This window comes from Phyllobates terribilis, unplaced genomic scaffold (assembly GCF_046119375.1).
Source record: "Phyllobates terribilis strain yellow unplaced genomic scaffold, ASM4611937v1 Scaffold_4__5_contigs__length_816908805, whole genome shotgun sequence".
Classification (NCBI taxonomy): Eukaryota; Metazoa; Chordata; class Amphibia; order Anura; family Dendrobatidae; genus Phyllobates; species Phyllobates terribilis.
This window is the reverse complement of record NW_027362764.1, coordinates 417,299,848-417,313,730: the sequence shown is the minus strand read 5'-3', so window position 1 is coordinate 417,313,730 and position 13,883 is coordinate 417,299,848.

Sequence of the window (13,883 nt, the reverse complement as noted above, 5' to 3'; positions counted from 1 at the left end):
TATCGTCCAGATATGTTAAAGTGGTTTCAAAGTTGAGGTCCCCCAAGCATCTCTCCATCAGCCGTTGGAAGGTTCCTGGCACATTTGTTAGCCTGAACGGCATCCGATTGAACTCAAACAGGCCCATAGGGAGGACAAAAGCTGTCTTCGGACGATCCTTCTCAGCTACTGGGACCTGCCAATAGCCACTGGCCAGGTCGAGGGAAGAGAAGAATTTGGCGCTCCCTAGTGCAGATAGAGACTCTTCAATTCGGAGGAGTGGATAGGAGTCCCGTACTGTACAGGCATTCAGCTTTCGATAGTCTACGCAGAATCTCAGGGTACCATCCTTCTTCCGGACCAGCATGATCGGAGCCGCCCAAGGACTCTGACTTTCACGGATCACACCGTTCCGCAACATGTGGGCCAACAGCTCTTTCACCTCCTGGTACATTTGAGGCGGGATCTGCCGATATCTCTCTCTCATGGGAGCAGTATTTCCGGTGCGTATTTCATGCTGAATGTCCCGAGTGCACCCAAAATCATCTTCATGCTGTGCAAACACTCCCTGATATCGCTGTAGAAGTTGTTCGATCTGCCTTACTTGTCCAGCAGAAAACTCAGTCAGATTTGCCTCCATTTCCTCCAAGAGGTGGCGCCCAGCCAACGGTTCTCTTCCATTCTCTTGGCTATTGAAGGACACCTCCAGGGTCCATGGCTTTCCTTCCACAGGTGCCAGCCCTATAGCGTCAGCTCTAGTAAGGGCTTCTGGCATTATACACACTCGCGCCACCTCTTGTCGGGGCAACAACTGTAAACTTGTGCCACTTAAATTGATGCAACGCACGGGTACTCGACCGTGCCGCACGGTGGCCAGGGTTCGAGCAACCAGGAGTCCAGAGGGTGCTTCCTCTCCCTCCATTGGTTCAATTTGAATGTCCACGCCCTCTAAGGACACATGTGCCAGCACCGGTAGAGTGAGTACAGTCTGTCCCACTGGCAGTGTCATTGTGGCTTCGGGTGGTATTGATACCTTACCAAGGTACTGAGAGGTTGCGGGCAATTTTTGAATCTGACTGACCCGCACGAGATGCTGGAATACTCTCTTGTTAGCAGGATCTCAAGTGGCACGGGTCCATTTGTTTTTGTTACAGCCCTCAGCCAGGAACTGTCCGACCTCTTTCAGCACATTCATGCCCAGGGTTACAATGGGCCCATCGCCTCAGGGCCCTGTGGTCAGTACGATCCCTTTCCGACCGAGGTCCTTTCCACATGCCGGAACGGACATCCATACTACTCCCGCTACTGGGATAGGTAGTTGATTAGCCGCCACCAGTTTGACAGTGGGTTCCCGGCAGGAACGAGCGACTTCAGGAAAGTGACTTTAGAAATCCGTCTCAGGGATAGTGGTCACTTGAGACCCTGTGTCCATTAAACAGCGGATCCGCTGCCCATTGAATTCAGCCCAGATAATGGGCCTCTCGGAGACCATGTCTTCAGAGCTCCCTCTTCCACTCTCTGAAGCTCGAGACCCCACGGTATGCTCCACAACCGTGGGGCATTTTAGTTTAACGGCTGTCCCCTCCTCCTCCTTTCTCGGTTGGGACAGTCTTTGAAGATATTCCCCTTACCTCCGCAGGTCCAGCACTCTGGTCCTCGTTCTACCGATAGGTCGGGTACATGCCATGCTGGGGCCGGGTAGGAACGTCTTTCTCGCTCTGGTCTCCGTCCGCCTTGGGCAGTATGGTCCATCGGCAAGGGGGCAGTAGGGGTCTTTCTAATAGCATTCAACTCACCCCGAATGTCTCGAATTTCCTGACGTATTTCCCGCACCCAATCAGGCTCTTTGTTGGTGAATTCAGGGGCAATTGCCTCATGACTTCTAACTGTGGCTTTGAGAACAGGAACGTCTCTCTCCAGGACTCTAGCTTCAGCCCCTACCTCCAGGAAGCCCAGATCAGGGCTCAATCGCAGCCGCTCCTTCAGGATCTGCCTCAGGGAAGGGTCTTTCAAGCCAGCAATCAGTTGGTCACGCAACACCTCATCCAATGGTCCCAGTCCTCGGTGCCCATCTCGAGCTTTCTTGGTGATATGGGCCGTCACTTCCTGTAATGCATTAACATACTGATTTACTGTCTCATTTTCCCCTTGGACCCGCTGAAACAACCGTAAGCACAAGTGTCCCAAATCTGTAGTGTCACCGTGCATGTCCTCTAGAATTTTTATCACTTTGTCCACAGTGTCACGGTCCACAGGTGGGCGGTACATCACAGTCTGCCGGGCCTCTCCATCAAGGGTTAAGAGGGCCAGCTCCACCTGGGCTAGGGGATCGATGGGATACATACGTAGTATACTTCTTGGTATTTCTACCCAGTCCCACAGTGACATGCCATCCCCCGTAAACTTGGGTAGGTGGCTGAGAATAGCCCCCAAAGGTATATGACTCCGGCCGGACCCAGTCACAGGCTGCTCCGCCATCTCTGCATCTGAATGTTGCACCCTGTCGACTATGCCAAATGTAATGCAGGTGCCGGAATGCAACGCACAGAGACACAAGGCGAGAACAGTAAGAGTTGAATATAAACAGTTTATATATATATATTTAACAGGTGCGCAGAACAAGGGATTGCAACAAGGGTAATAAACAGTAATTTGAAGTATTAGCAAAATGCGAAGTCTCTCAAGGTAATGTGGTGCCCTAGATCATGGGAGACACCACGTGAGTTCCTTAACTGTGCATATGGCTCTAGCGGGGGTCACCGGTTATTCCCGCTAGGCCGTGAGTCTTTTTCCAGATAAATTCAATTAGGTCACGTTGAGCTTATTTAGCCCCAACCGTTCCCCTCCCAACCTGAGTACCTAAACCCAATTGTCTCCGGTACCATGAGTGAACAGTAGAAGTGACGGCCCTGTTCACGTATGCAACTCCTCTGCTTTCGCTGGCGTGACTTTCCTGGGGCAGCCGTCTCTCAAGTCCTCTCTGCTTGGCCGTTGGAGGCAGTCTCTCAAGCCGTGGGTAGGGAGGTCCAGACCTCGTCTGTCGGCAGGCGGCGTAGGGTTCCGCGAACTCACTCAGCACCGCAAGCAGGTTCCGAGTCTCCTCAGCAGGCACAGCACTCGGGTCACATGTGTGAGGGATCCGGAGCTCTTCTACTGGTGCCCGGCTGTGGCACCTCACAGGCCTCTGGCTTAGGCCTGTCACGCGGGGCTTCTCAGCATGCAGGGAACACGTCTGCTCCTTTCTGCTGCTTGGCGCCAAAGACCCCTCAGGTTTGGCGTGCTGGCCTCTTATCTCCCGGAACTCCTTCCTGGAAGTCACCTGATCAGGTCCAGCATCTAAATCTGCTCTCCCTTCAACTTCCCTTGCATATCTTGGTTCCGCTTGACTGTGTCAGGCCAGCAGATGGCAGCCTCTCTCCATCTTTGAAACATCATGATTGGGGCTGCAGTACGGCGACGTGGTTACCTCAGTCCCCATGGGTGAGTTTCACACTTCGAACTGTTTTTCTATTTTGGCCATTTTTTCTCTTACTTGAGCAGTGGCCACCTTTCCCTTGCCTTTAGATTTTGTGCTTGCACAAATGCCCTACAACGGTATACATTGTGTATATATTATTCCAACTGCTCCATGAATTACTTATCTTTTGATGGGATTACTGTACCTTGCTCCTGGGGGACCCACATATAGATTGCCGTATCTGCTGTTTGTGTATTTCCTACCCTGTATGACCTTTTTTATTATTGTTATACATATATACAGTTTTTTAATCTTTCTACTTAATAAAAGTGTTTTTAAATATAACGTTTTTTTGTTCTATATTTTGATTTGTTGGGTGTCCCACTCCATTTTCTCTAGGCTCTACCTTTGAAACATCATGTAGGAATTCCCTTACAAGCTCTCTCGCCTTTGCTACAGAGACAGAGACATAACAGCATGATCCAACCACAATCTATGCGGGTAAGCAAACTGTAGGGGGTCAGCAAAAGTCCTCACCCTCGGACTCAAGTAAGCAAACACTAATCTCTCTAAGAACTTCATAGCATGTAATGTTAAGGCTACAAGGTGATAGTCATTTAGTTATGTATACAGCAGTTATGTATACAGCAGAGTCTCAGCATATCCTATGTTATATATACAGCAGAGTCCAATTGTCTCCTATGGGTTGTACACTACAGACCTCCCACTGCTCAAGTTCTATAAACAATACGTGATTAATTATGAATTTCCCACTTTTGAGGAGACATATATTGAAATATTCATATGTGTTTGGAACAACTTACTGCTGTGAGCAGTGCTATTTAAAACGTATCAATGCAAACAATTGATGGCCGACTGACAAACACAAACCTGGAAAAGCAGTTGTGAGTAGCAACATCATCAGAACCAACTCACATCACAGCCGCACCAAAGAGAAGCAGCTCCAGTCATCACATTAGGGGTGAGTTAATTAACTCCACAGCAGACTAATGTTTAAGTTGTTCAGTTTGTAAAGCCTGCAAATGATGTTATAAAATGGCCCTTTGCAGAAAAATGTTCCCACCCCTGTTATACATGCATGTCAAATGTTGGCCACAAAGAATAAGAAGGTAATAAATCTAATGCATACTAATTGACCCCTGCTATGTAAATTGAGTGCTTTTGTGAAATTCTGTGTCACTTACAATAGGTCAAATGTTTTACAACGCTACAGCCAGCTTAATATGGTAAACAGAGCTGGAATCACCTCCTCCACCTTATGAATGTTTTATGCTAGGCTCCATTTACCACGTGAAAAAGGACTTATCTGCACAGAAGAGAGAGGAAGTAATTCTCAAAGTTAGAGGAGAACTTATTTTCATTCTCTTGAAGGGTATCTTGCTTGATTTACTCTTCAACATGTGAAGACAGACACTGGAAGTGACTGCACTACTACACAAAAGAAGTATTGCAGTGTATTATATGAGCAGCAGTGTATTATATTAGTGATCAAGCTCATTTAAAGGGATACTTCTGGGAGATTAAAATGTATTTACATCAACATAACAAAAACTATAAAAGCTCATATCCATAATATTGTTTTAAATATTTACTTTATTTACTTTTTTAGAACTACTCATAGTGAACTGATGCTACTCCTAAGGGTTCCCTCTCCATTGGGTGACTCTACATCACATATTATAGGGAGTGTCTTGCTTGCTGCTTCCACGACAACGTCTAATCTCTTATGTATGCTTTTTTGCATGTACAGTCATGGCTAGATCTGTTCTGTCTTCCCAGTGCCCCTGGGCTTCCTGCCTACTTCTTCACAGCTTATGAGTGACATGTTATGATTGTTATGCAATCACTCCATGCTCCCTGACATTTCACTTACAAGCTGTAAACGAACGTGCAGGGAGTACAAAACAACAATGGCTCCCTGTATGATCACTTTCAAAAATCAGTTGAAATATCACTTTTACTACTTCATGAACACTGTACAAAAAAATTTTTACTTTTTATACCTCCCACAAATATAAATCTATCATTACATTACATGCACCCCAAATTGTAACCATTAGAAAGTTGAGAACTTTACTTGTGACAATGATCAAAGTTTATTTACCTAAACCTAGAAACCTTTTGAGTTGTTTATTGAAGATACAATAACTCGATAATACAACTAAAATTAAGCCGACATTATTTCTTAGTCAATGAGAAAACAAATCACATAATTGAACATATCTACAGTTGCAATTTAGGTTGATAAGCAAAATGTTATAATTTTTTGCCATTTGCAATAAACCAATGGAACAAGAACAATTTAAATAGCTCAACACAAGTAATATGACAAGTATTTACATCAAATTGATTTGCTCATCTCTAATACATAAACCAAAATATTTTTATTCGTTTGAAAAAAAATAATTTCAAGCTTCTGAGCTATAAGCCATTAAAGTGGTTGTACTGTGTAAACAAGCTACCTCCTATCTACAGATCAGAAGAACAAGAAACTATTATCCCTGTTAGAATCAAGCAGCAGTGCCCAAGTTTGACCTGAGCTTCATTAAATCCCTATGGGTCTGCCAAGCGCTGTGCTTGAATGCCAAGGGAAGTGGATCTATTTCGCCCTGCTGGTGTTCCAAAATCAGGATCCAAGACCAAGATTGGAGAGAAGTGGTTTATTGTCAGCATGTTTCAAAGTCAATTCGACTCCTTCATGACAATCACATGAGATTGGTATTCTTGCAACACAATTGATGAATGCTGCAGCAGCTGGTATCTTCACAATATCTTCACAATATTAGTGGTTGTGTTACACACAACCCCATCAGGTGAGCATAATACATGTGTTCCCAAGGTATATAACCTGGATAAGACCCTATTGCGCTATGTCTCTTCTCAAGCTCTGTGCTTATCTTTAACTGACAGCCCCATAGAGAATGAATGGAGCTGCAGTCTGGTGTCTGATCAGCCCTGCTTTTTTGTATTTTTGTAACAAGATAAAAGTTGTGCTTATCGGTAAAGGTCCCAGCTCTCGAAATACACCAATTACCAAGTTATAACCTATCTACTTGTTTCACTGAACAACCCATTTAATTAAAAAACAAACCAATATTCAGACAGATATGTCTAAACTTCTGACTGTAATGTAAGCAACCTGTTATGCACACGCCCGGGCTAAGCGGCGTGTGCGTGGGATTGGTAGTGATTCCACTGGACCGTGCCGGAGAGTGAATGCCTGGAGGGGCGTGACTAAGTATTCACCCGATCCGACCAGGGTCGCACGACGGCATACGACGCCAGTGCACCAAGGAGGAACCGAGCAGAGGGACCAGGTGCTACTCCAGGACAGACCCCGGACACGGCTGTTGACCCACACAGGGGAATACAGGAACAGGCTGGTAGGCTGGTACACAGACTGGAGGGTATAGGCAGGCACGACTGGTATGCAGGCAGGCGGGTATGCAGGCAGGGGGGTAAAGGCAAGCACAGCTAGAGTGCAGACAGGGAGGCACTAGCAGGTAGGAACACAGGCGGGATAGGACCCAGTACACACCGGGACTCAGGAACAATACAGGCAGAGGGTTACAGGCAAGCACAGCTAGAGTGCAGACAAGGCTGAGCAGGGAGGACAGGGCTCTGTTAACACGGAACAGACAGGAAGGGAAAGACAGAGCCAGATACTCACACAGTACTTGCAGAGACAACAAGCAGGAGTTAGGTACGAGTTCAGACTCTGCAGAAAAAGGAAGGGAACGGACATAGAGGCAAAACAGGTAAAGGACAGGAGAGAGTTCAGACTGGAACTGAGTGTACGGAGGAGACCGACACTGCAGAGGGATACAGGAGCGGGTCTGGGAATACGGCCCCCAGAGAGGCGGAACGAACAGGCAAGGAGCGTGTTCAGACAGGACAGACCAGACGCAGGAGCGGGTCTAGGAAATCGGCCACTAGAAGGCGGAACGAACAGGCAAGGAGCGTGTTCAGACAGGACAGACCAGACACAGGAGCGGGTCTAGGAAATCGGCCACTAGAAGGCGAGAGGAACAGGCTAGGAGCGTGTTCAGACAGGACAGACAAGAGAACACAGAAAGGAGTCAGTTCAGACACGGGAGCTGATACCGCAAAGCAGGAGACATACAGGACTCAGTTCAGACACGGGAGCTGATGCCGCAAAGCAGGAGACATACAGGACACAGTTCAGACACGGGAGCTGATACCGCAAAGCAGGAGACATACAGGACTCAGTTCAGACACTGGAGCTGATACCGCAAAGCAGGAGACATACAGGACTCAGTTCAGACACGGGAACTGATACAAAAAGCAGGAGACAAGAGACGGGACCTGGCACCTTCAGAGTGCAAGCACACACTGAAGGAAACACTATGCTCAGGCAGGGATAGAAGGGAGCTGCTGAGCTATATACCAAGTGACAGACAGCAATAGGCTGAGGACGCACAAGGGGTGTGACCCACAGCAGGTACAAAAGGCAGGAAGTGATCGGGCGCCGCCCTTAAGCAGCAGAAACAGACACAAACAGACAGCATGGAGGGAAGCCAGAGAGACATTCTGGACAGGAGATCAAGTGCGCCCTCTTGCACAGTGGGAGATGGACCACCATGCAAGGACGCCGCCAGGTATGTTACACAACCATCAGAGCCTCATAGGAATGTTCTCAATTTAAAGAACCTTAAAAATATTTGTTCATGCTTAAACGTATCGTGCTGAAAAGAGAGTGAGCTTTTTCCACTCAGACTTTGCTGCTTAGCTGCTTTTTAGCTTAGCTTTAATAGGGAAGAGCTCTGAACTACAGCTTGAAGGCCATTTACATGGGGTTATAATCATACCTTTAAATGTTCATTCCCAATCATTTTCCAGTGTACATAAGTGCTACCATTGAATGATGAATCATAATACACTTATTTTCTGTTGATTGCATCTTTTATGCTGACCTAAAAATTACTGTTTGTGGGCATCTGCCTGTCATTTGCAATGCAATCAACATGAGAGGAGTAAAGACATCTGATTACACAAACAATCGCAGTAATGAAAAAACATGATTTTTGTAACATGTTGAAGCAAGTCTTGGGAACATTAATGACCTACAGGGAGTTGGTGATCCACCTCCTATTGAGGCAACAATTGGTAATCCCCATAGTTTGTGGAGGCGTTTGTGGATTTTTGGCAATACATTAAAATGGGTATAATGTGATTCTAATTAATCAGGTATTAATAGTACCCTTGAGAAACAATTTGGCCAACATATTAAAGACTCACGGGAAAGTGGTGACAAAAGAAACCTGCTCACCACCCATGACCGTAAGTAAGAGATGCCTACTCAGAAAACAGAATGGAAGAAGCGAAAACGAGTAAAAATGGCATGAATCAACAATATTTTATTAATCAATTATAAATATACAATGGTGACACAAGGGATATAAATATGAATACAGTGACAATGGGTGATTATTGGATCAAGGAAAAACCCCGCTACATCTTTAAACCCCTCATACGTATGTATTCCAATGTACAATGGGTACAGACAGAATCCACAAGAAGTTTAAAAGAAAGGAACAAAAGAGGAGGGGGGAAGAAAGGCAAGATACGCGGGGAGGATGGAACCAAAGAGAGAGAATAAAGTATCAATCAGGCAAACAGGATGAGATGTCCATTATCTCCAATACCCAAGTGGGAGGCCATAATAGTGAATGAGTCAGGGCACTCACCCAGATGGTTGATAACTCTCTAAAATGTGGAGGGCACAGGGAGGCAGCCAATTTCCATCCGCGAGGGGCCTCGACGCACGTTTCGCGTTGGCTTTATCAAGAGGCACATGTTAAATTATGAACAAGGACCTGAATAAATAGGACCTTGGATGATCACATGAGCAATCATGTGATCGCCCTATCATGGCTGCCGTGAAGGCCGGCCATTCCGGCGCATGCGCCGGGGTCATGGCGACCACAGCAGACGCGCGCCGTCCGTCATGGCACGCGCACATGCCGGAAGTGTCCAATGACAATATCCGGGGGTGCGTCATTGCCATAGAGATGGACGCGCGCGGGTGCCGGACCGCGACTAACCCAGCGCATGCGCACCGCAGGCCATCACAGCACGCCACAGTGTGTCCCATAGGAGACAGCAAGGAGTGTCGTGAGTATAAAAATAGCGCGAGCCATCACAGAAAAGGATAAGGACGACATAAGGAAAAGGGAGGAAGTGATAGAAAAAAGCTGGAATACACGATAAGAAGAAGAATTTATATGAATATAAATACAACAAAATATATAAAGAATAAAATCATAACTATAACAAATTTAAATATGTGAGATACATATAATATGAAAGAATGTAAAGAAATAAGACAAGTAAAAGTATAAACAAAGTAGTCAAAAATATAAAGGATATAAATAAAAATAAATACAAATAATATTAAAGAGAAAATAAAAAAGAAAATAAAAATATACAATACAAATAATATAAAGCACACAAATTATACAAAACAGTCTTGCTAGAAATGAGATCTTAAAGAATGGTCCTAATTCCATCTCAGTCATCATGTAGAGGGGGTACGAAGAACCACTGATCCAATTGTCCAGATAGAAAGTGCAAAGGGAACAATAATAAGGGACACTAAAAAGGAAATAGAAAGATGTACAAAATTTTAGAACACACAACAAATTAAAAATGACCATAAAACCAAAAAGAGATGTTTAACCCCTAGGAGAAGCATCTAGGGGGGAAGACGCCTAAGGGCACCGGGAGAAGAGCACACCAAAGGGTAAAGTCAGACGCAGAGGGCGCACATGTGGAAGCCAAAAGATTAAACTGAAACTGTCAGAATTGATAATCTCCATAAAAAGTATATAGAAATTAATGAAAAAATAATAATAAGGAGAGATCATAAAAATGAGGAGAAACCTAGATGTTCATTAAGCCCCCGTGGCGAAAGAGTATCAAGAGTAATGATCCACCTGGCATCCTTTTGCGCCAAAAGGCGTTTGGCGTTCCCTCCCCGGGAGCCCAAGTGTACCACATCAATGCCACAAACCCTCAAAGATCGAGGGTCACAATTATGGGCAGATTTAAAGTGCCGTGGTAAAGTCTTGAGCTCCCGGGGATCAAGGATCGCCCTAGCCGCGCCAATGTCCCTAACATGCTTGCGGACTCTGACTCTCAGCTCCCTGGATGTAAGACCTACATAAATAAGTCCACAGCCACATGTAGCGTGATAAATCACATGTGTAGTGCTACAAGAGATGTGATGGCGGATGTTAAAATTACGGGAGCCGTCAGAGTTCGCGAACGTGGTAGTACATGGGACATTAGCGCAGGCGGCACAATGGCCGCATGGAAAGGTCCCCAAGGTGGGGCCACAGGAGCCAAAGGGGTTTCTCCCAGGCGGGGCGTAGTGACTGGAGACCAGAAGATCTGCTAGGGTATTGGATCGTCGAGGTGTCATGCATTGGAATTCACCAATGTGTTCCCTCAGGGAGGGCTCTGTACCCAGTATGTCCCAATGTCGGGAGAGGATACGCCGCACCCCACACCACTCAGAGTTGTATGTAGAGATGAAGCGAATCCTATCCGAACTTTTCCATTTATAAGTGGGAAGGGGATGGATGAGGTGATCACGGGGTGTATTCCGAGCCCTTCTATAGCCACGGCCGATACATCGATTGCTGTATCCCCTATGTCTGAATCGTTCGGCCAAGTCGGAGGCACGTTTCTCAAACTTAAAGTTAGTCGAGCAAATCCGCCTCACCCTGAGAAATTGTCCGATCGGGACGGCTTTGATGGTAGAGGAGTCATGTGCGGATGTAGGGTGGATGAGAGAATTCACAGTGGTGGGTTTCCTAAACAGATCAGTTTGGACACGACATTCAGCATCCACTTCTAAAGTAATGTCCAAAAAATCGATCTGCCTAGGACTGTATGTATATGATAACCTCACTGCACGATTGTTGGAATTCAATTGCACCATAAAATCCTCAAGCTCCTTGGCGGTCGCCTGCCAAAAGAATAAAATGTCATCTATGTACCTCATCCACGACATGTCATGGTCCGCCCCCCGTGTCCCCTCATCGCCAAAAATCTCCCTCTCCCATGCGCCCAGGAAGAGATTGGCGTATGAGGGGGCACAGGCTGCCCCCATTGCCGTGCCGCGTGTCTGGAGGTACACCCTATCCTTAAATAGAAAGTAGTTATGGCAGAGGACAAATTCCAGGAGCTTGAGGATAAACTCTCTCGAGGGGCTGTCCAGATCGGAACCACTCAGGAAGAGGTGGGCTGCAGCCAGGCCCAAATTATGATCAATACATGTGTACAAGCTTTCGACGTCGGCCGTGACAAGAAGGGTATCATTGGTAAAAAGGACGCCATCAACCCGAGTCAGGACGTCCGTCGTGTCTTTAATGTAAGAAGGAAGGGTCTCGACTAAAGGTCGAAGGTGGTTGTCGATATATTGACATATAGGGCCACATAGGCCTTCTAGACCCAACACGATCGGACGTCCCGGGGGGTTGACGGCCTCCTTATGAATTTTCGGAAGAAGATAGAAGGTAGCCGTTTTAGGGAAGCGGATGGTAAGTGCCTCCATGGTCCTTCTATCAATCAAACCCTGATCACAAGCTCGACCCAAGATACCCTGGAGTGCGTCGGAGAAGGAGGCCGTGGGATTACATGACAGTCTAGTGTAAGTTTGAGTGTCTCTGAGTTGACGTTGGGCCTCCCTCTCATATAGGGAGCAAGGCCAAAGAACAATATTGCCTCCCTTGTCCGCTGGCTTGATAACAGTATCGGGTAATGATTGTAATTCCCGAAGTGCTGTGCGCTGAGAGTAGGTAAGATTATCATGGCGTCTCCGTGTAGGGAGGCGTCTTAAGTCGCCCGCCACCAGACGCACAAACAGCTCTATCGCTGGGCTTAGGGACAAGGGAGGGAATGTTGTAGACCTGGGGTATCTTGTTTGTAATGACCCACCTGTCAGCGATTGCTCCTGCTCCAGAAGGAGGTCCTCTAAATTAGCCAAGGCCTCCCTCTCCGCCGCAGTCACAGAGGTCCCCTCACCAGATGCTCTGAAATGTAATTTTTTTAAAATGAGTTTACGGGCAAACAGATGGAGGTCCTTAAGGGCTGTAAAATAATCAAACCCATTAGTTGGTGAAAAAGAGAGCCCAAAACTAAAGACCTCCATCTGTGCCCAAGTGAGGATATGGGGAGATAAATTAATAATACGGAGCCCCCCCGGAGGGTCACCCACTTGAAAAGGAATAGTACGTTTTTTCTTGTGAGTGGGTCTGGTCTGAATTTGTGACGTTGATGGAACCTCCAATGCATGACGAGCGTCCAAATTCCCCGCAGATAATTGTTCATCAATAGATAGAGATGAAGCGATCGAGGTGGACCTGGAGCGCGAGGGATGGCTCTTACGGGATCTCGACCGAGATCTGGCGTTCGTACTACGCCATCTATATACAGATCCGGTTTGCTTATCATTAATGTCCCGATGTAATTTCTGAAGTTTATTGGCATGAATCTCCTTGACCCATCTTTGGCACTCAAGGTTCACATCATCATTTAATTGTTTGAGTTTAGCTGGATCCAGTTCTTTCTGAAGTTGGGTGTGGATTAGCTAAATTTCTGACTCCATTACCCCAAGGGAAGTTTCATTAAGGTCCCTTAGGAGGGTCAGGAAGCCAACCGAGCATGTGTTAGCCAGATCCTCCCATTTGGTTTTAAAAGTCTCATCCATGATGGGGAACGAGGGGAAGATCTGGATCCGTAACCCTCTAGGGATAAGGGATTTTTCAATATATTTAATTAAAAAGGCTTTATTCCACCATGTGCACGTCCTGCGCCTGAGGAGACCCTTCAGCTTCACTATATTCTCCTGTGTGCCCTGCTGTGCCCCAGTTCCACCATAATTCAGATCCAAAGTGTCACCCGATATGTCATTCATTTGAGCGAGCCACGTATGGTCTCGAGCACGAAAATCCATGGCCGGCCTGAGAAAAACTGTGAAAACACAGAGGTAAATAATGAAAAACAATTTGGCCAACATATTAAAGACTCACGGGAAAGTGATGACAAAAGAAGCCTGCTCACCACCCATGACCGTAAGTAAGAGATGCCAACTCAGAAAACAGAATGGAAGAAGCGAAAACGAGTAAAAATGGCATGAATCAACAATATTTCATTAATCAATTATAAATATACAATGGTGACACAAGGTACACTTGGGCTCCCGGGGAGGGAACGCCAAACGCCTTTTGGCGCAAAAGGATGCCAGGTGGATCATTACTCTTGATACTCTTTCGCCACGGGGGCTTAATGAACATCTAGGTTTCTCCTCATTTTTATGATCTCTCCTTATGATCTCATTTCTAGCAAGACTGTTTTGTATAATTTGTGTGCTTTATATTATTTTTATTGTATATTTTTA